The sequence below is a fragment of the Alosa pseudoharengus genome, unplaced genomic scaffold (assembly GCF_046254945.1).
Source record: "Alosa pseudoharengus isolate Yale_2024_CS ecotype anadromous, Long Island Sound unplaced genomic scaffold, YU_APseudo_1.1 YU_APseudo_1.1_scf_13, whole genome shotgun sequence".
In the NCBI taxonomy this organism is placed as follows: domain Eukaryota; kingdom Metazoa; phylum Chordata; class Actinopteri; order Clupeiformes; family Clupeidae; genus Alosa; species Alosa pseudoharengus.
This window is the reverse complement of record NW_027468598.1, coordinates 19370981-19376980: the sequence shown is the minus strand read 5'-3', so window position 1 is coordinate 19376980 and position 6000 is coordinate 19370981.

Here is a 6000-nt window from a genome sequence, read left to right as displayed (position 1 = left end):
GAAAAAGAGTTTTCCACTGCAATTAATGATGCAAACACAAAGCTTTCATAAAAACATTACCCACTGTCACAAGGCTTTAAGTCAGCTACTAGTTGAACCATTAATTAAAATGATCACAGTGGCAACTGTGCCAGATAAAGAAATCAGGCCCATTCTCGTGTTTTCTGTGCTGAATAAAGTAAGAGAAACACAAAAGCTAAAATTCTACCTCTACATTGGAGTTTGAATTAATAGAATCTAAAAACATTAAATTCTGGAGACATGGCCTGATGCACTAGCTGAGTAGTCCAGCACTGGACATTTTCTTCAGCAGCCATTCCAAAGGGCATTAAAGCTCCAGGGTAGATGGCATTTGTACTGAAATAGAGCACACAGTGGGAGTTAAGCCATTTACTTGAACCTTCTATTTGTTGAAGGTGTCTTTTTTTAGAACTGGTATATCAGAATGCTTGCGAGTATCCTGACTAGAGCCCTCACTGAATTCCTACCTACGGGGGCAAACATCCCCAGAGATTCTGAGTCATCCTAAGTTGTCTGGATAGTCTCTCTTCTGTCTCATCATAAACATATAACAAACACACAGATATCCATGAGACATATTCATCCTTTCCCTCCACTGACTGGAGTTCTCCATGGACTCTTATTATCTACCAATCTCTGGCATTCAACATGAAAGCGTAGGGCATACAAGCACAGCACAACTGTTTGGTTTGCTGACAGAGCTAGTGCCCAGAAGAGCTGAAAATGGAAACTGAATTTTTTTACACAGAGCAACAATGCCAGCTGTTAACGTGATGAGCTGTTTTTGGTGAGCTGCTTCAACAGCAGCCAAGGAGCAAATGATTGCTATTCTGCTGTTTGTTCGGCCACCGCAAAGCTCCACATTCTGGACTTGTTCTTTCAATCCTCTGTGTGGACTGACAGAGTTGAGACTCCTAGTGCTAGTCAATAAAGAGTGACTCAGACATTGAACTGCTTTCTGACACTCCCTACCTTTATGTTGTTTTATATATAGGATAAAGGAACAATGGATCCTTTAAGTAAATATATATATAACTGAGCTTAGTTTAACATAAGTATTACCCAACATGCCATGAAGTTGAATAAAGTTCACATAAGTCAAAACTCAGGAAACAGCCCTCCCAGAAGTGAAGTGACTGTTGAAACAATAAATAGACTTATCAGCAGATTGTATACAGACATCTGGGGGGAAATCCAAGCCTTAATCTCTGATAAAAAAAATAAAATAAATAAAAATCCCTGGTTCCCTTGTATTTATTTTACCTCTTTATCGGTGAAATTACTCAGAGCCAAAAAGGAGTATTTCATAATTTCTCCTGATGAAGATCAAACTCGGATGTCTCCCCTGCCAACAACCATAACACTCATGTCATAACATTCCTAAACTTTAAAGTGACAACACAGAAGCCATACATACTGTGCCATTTTTCACATTTGCCACAGCTTGCACCATGTGTACTCATAGAACGCCTCAGGCACCGTGTCTCCAGGGCTTTAAACAGCGGAGTGTGACCCGGCCGCCTGTCAGGTCCCCCCCTGTTCAGTGTTCCATCTGTGCTGATGAAGCGGCTAACTCTCTCTATGAATGAATATGCAAATCACACGTGCTGAGCAGCACCAATTAATCCACCTCTTGCACATTGGCATGGCAACAGCTCGCCCTGACTGTCACGCTGGAGCACCCATTTCAGTAGGCCTATAACACCGTTCGCATACAGACGGCAGCCTTAAAAATGCATCATCATGCTTCCTATGATGTGGTGTTATCAAACGACCCATGTTATTATAATTGCTAATAATTTATTTAACCATGCACTGAATGCTAAACGATGGGGACAGAAATGCACATTTCCCTATGTGATTTCACATATGGAAAAGCACTGACTAGGTCCTCAAATAACTAGATATACCGCAGAGCGGTACAAAATATGACCGCCGCCCAGTCCAGCACATTTTTTCCACAAAAATAAATCACGCTGACTTTCAGTGACCCGGGAATCCTTGTTGGTGTACGGTCACAAAATGTACACATAAATTATTTTATTGTAAGGCCCCCCATGAACGAAAGTTCACAAAACTTGGCATGCATTCGGAGGGTGTCATAATGATCCTACACTTTCAAGTTCGTGCAGTTTTGACCATGTCAGCCAGAGATATTGTGATGAAAACACCTAATTTTTTGCTTTTTAATTTTTAACTAGGTCGCGCTATACATGAAATAAGTGGTAATGGCATGGGTTGACATGTCCCCTTAAGACCAACATACAAAAAAAAGGTGGACCTCCTAGGCCCTACGGTTCTCGAGATATTCACAGAAAACTGTCTCCGGCCACCTACAGACCAGTTGGTGTAGAGTAACATAAATTAATTTATTGTGTGGCCCCCCATGAGCGGAATTCCACGAAACTTGGCATGCATTCAGAGGGTCCAATTTCGTGCAGTTTTGACTATGTTAGGTCACAGATACCTGCGATTACTACACCTAATTTTTACTTTTTTGTGTTTAACTAGGTGGCGCTATACATGAAATGAGTGGTTATGGAATGGGTTGACATAGCCCCTTGAGATCAACATACAAAAAAAAATGGTCCTCCTAAACCCTACAGTTCTCGAGATATTCACATAGACAGGAGATATTTTTGAGATATGTGCTTCCTAGAGGCATTTTTTAGTAAAAGTTGGGAACAGGACTTTTTAACATAATTAAGGTGTGCTAAATCCAACTAGCCCTGTTCCCAAGCTGAATTTTGAGTTTATGACCATCTAATTAGCATAAACAAAATGGTTGCCAAAATGGCGATTTTGGGCACTTTCTTTGGGAGGATGTCATTATACCATGTAAATTAATTCATATTGTTCACAGAAATCTCCCATGGCCAATAGATCAAGGATACAGCCTGTGAAAAAAGGAAAACAATCTATATTATGCCTATGTTAATTACCTGAAAAAACCTTTGAAAAATGTAATTGTTAAAATTTTATAACTGAGCAGGCACACGGTATTTGACGAATGAGACTTATGTTTTTTGAGGGTTTCAGGCTTGAAACCAAAGGGTTGCCGGTTCGATCCCCGACCAGTAGGGAAAAAAGTGCCCTTGAGCAAGGCACCTAACCCCTCACTGCTCCCCGAGCATCACTGTAGCAAGGCATCTCACTGCTCCAGCATAATGTGTGCTTCAATGTGTGACCTGTGTGTTCACTATTTCACAGATGGGATACATGCAGAGACCAAATTCCTTGTATACGCAAGTATACTTGACCATAAAACCTGATTTACATTACATTTTACATAATTGAAGTGAATTAGGTTGGTAATGTATGTAGTCTTGGAGTAAGTTACATAGGCCTTTACCCATTTCGGTAACACTTTACAGTAAGGGTACATGAATTATCATGAATTCATGCATGAATTAATTCATGATTTATGTATTACTTCATTCCTTAATATCTAATTAATCATCAGGAATTTACTGAGTTCATAGTTTGTCATTTGTGACCTCATACATGAACACATTACTAAAGTATTAGGTACGGTGGGCCCATCATTATGAATTATGATGTATCATAGGATATAAAGGAATGAAGTAATGCATAAATCATGAATTAATTAATGCATGAATTCATGATAATTCATGTACCTTTACCATAAAGTGTTACCCATATTTCTTCATAACCTTTGTGTTAGTAAAATGATTGAATGTCCTGTGAATTAATAGCTAGATGAATAACTTTATAACTAGTGCAAGTTCAAGTTACTTTATTTGTACCCAGAGGTAGATTTTGTTTGCAGTATAGAGTGCTTCAAGAGAATTTGCCAGAACAGGAGCACAGAGGATGCCATCTTTACGGCAATTCACTCCGCCCTGTCCCTCCTTGACAATAGCAACACCTATGTATGTGAGAATGCTGTTCATTGACTTCAGTTCAGCACCATTATCCCCTCCAAACTGATCACCAAACTCAGTGAACTGGGCATCAATACCTCCCTCTGAAACTAGATTCTGAAATTCCTAACCAACAGACCGCAGTCTGTTAGATTAGATAACCGCACCCACTCAACCCTCACCCTGAACACCGGCGTGTGCTGAGCCCTTATTTACTCCCTCTTTACCTACAACTGCATACCTGTATATGGCTCTAACACCATTGTCAAGTTTGTAGACAACACTACTGTGATTGATCTCATCAGCAACACTAATGAAACAGCCTGCAGGGAGGAGGTCCTCTACCGCTGCACCGCCCCCCCACCCCACCCCCCCGGTGCCTCCTTGCCTGTGCCTGTTGAGGTGTCCATGTCGATGGCAAACCTTCACAGGGACAACAAGGAGGCGAACATTTTGCCCCTATCCCACCCATAGTATTCTATTTTTATTTATAAATGTACATACTGTAATAACACTTAAACATAGCTATTCTACTGATATTTATACTGTTCATACAGCACATACATTTTCAGTACTCTGCACAATGGCAATGTAGGTGAATTTAATCTAAGATAATCTAATCAAATGAAACATGTGACTGCTGGCCATCTTTCACATTTGGAATCAAGGACATGATGCTAGCTTGTTAGTTAACAGTTGTTCATGATCAGTTAAGGAACTCCAATGATTTTAAACTCCAAACGTGTCCACCCACCACGAAGATGTTTACCAATGAAGCCAGACCAGACTCTTTGCCAAAGAGGACCGTAAACATAGTCAAGAGTATGGTTCATTAGGTGATAATAAGGCTAATTAGCATAATAATCGTTTTTTTTTTGCATTTTTATATTTTTCATAGCCTTTACTTTTTATTTATTGCCCATGGGAGATTTCTGAGATGCACAGATGTGAACAATATTAATGCCCGTCCGAAGAAAGTGCCCAAAATCGCCATTTTGGCAGCCATTTTGTTGATGCTAATTAGATGGTCAAAAACTCAAAATTCTGCTTGGGAACAGGGCTAGTTGGATTCAGCACATGTTAAATATAATATATATAATGCCTCTAGAGCCATATACAAGGACTTTTGAAATAGCACTTGTCTAACAGAAAACTGTGTCTGCCCTACCCTTCTTTCGGGGGGTCCAGTCCAGCGGGGGGCTACAGATCAAAACAAAAAACGATGGTTCCATGCTATCCATGTGGGGTTACATGCCCACCAAGTTTCGTGTACCCCGGTCTTACAGTGTCCCGGGAATCCTTGACGGAAATTTGGACATGCGAAAAAAAAAAAAGAAAAAAAAAACTGACTAAACCTATATGACCCCCGCTTCGCTGCGCAGCGGTCATAATAACTATCAACAGAGTGATCAGACACTAGCCTACTAGTTACCTATCGCAGTTCCTACCAAAGACTGATTAGCACATATTGAGAACCTTAAGTTAACCATATGCAGAAAATGTTTTGAAACAGATTGTCTTCAAGTCTGACAACATTAAAACACGTTTGTGGGTCATATGATGTGGTAAGACTTAAAAATATAAATATAAAAGTTCATTATGACCACTACTGGGACCATTTTTGGTTGCCGACTTCCAGGACATTAGAACACGGGAACACATGAAACTTGGTGGCCATGTAGCCCCAATAGGCTGATAAGGAATAAAAGCTTCCGGTCGCCATGGGCCACTCGTCCTCTGCATTGGCCCCCCTGAAAGCCAATTAGACCAAAAGCAGTTTTTGTCAAATAACTCAACAACTGTTGCACCCAAGATTACCACATGTTTGTGGTATTTTGGGCTCAAAGAGCTGCATCAACCCAGCCTGTTATGACTCATTTATGGTGTAGGACCACCTAGTGAAAGCTGGAAATGTGAAAATGCTGCACTTCAATCTGCAATATGTTGTGATGAGGTGGTGCAAACGGGACACAATTACATGTAGGAGCACTAGGACAACCTCTGGACACACACTAAGGAACACACCAACATTTTTGGGAAATTAGCTTATTCACTGTCTCCCCCAGAGTTCGATAAGATGAAACACATCAGGCTT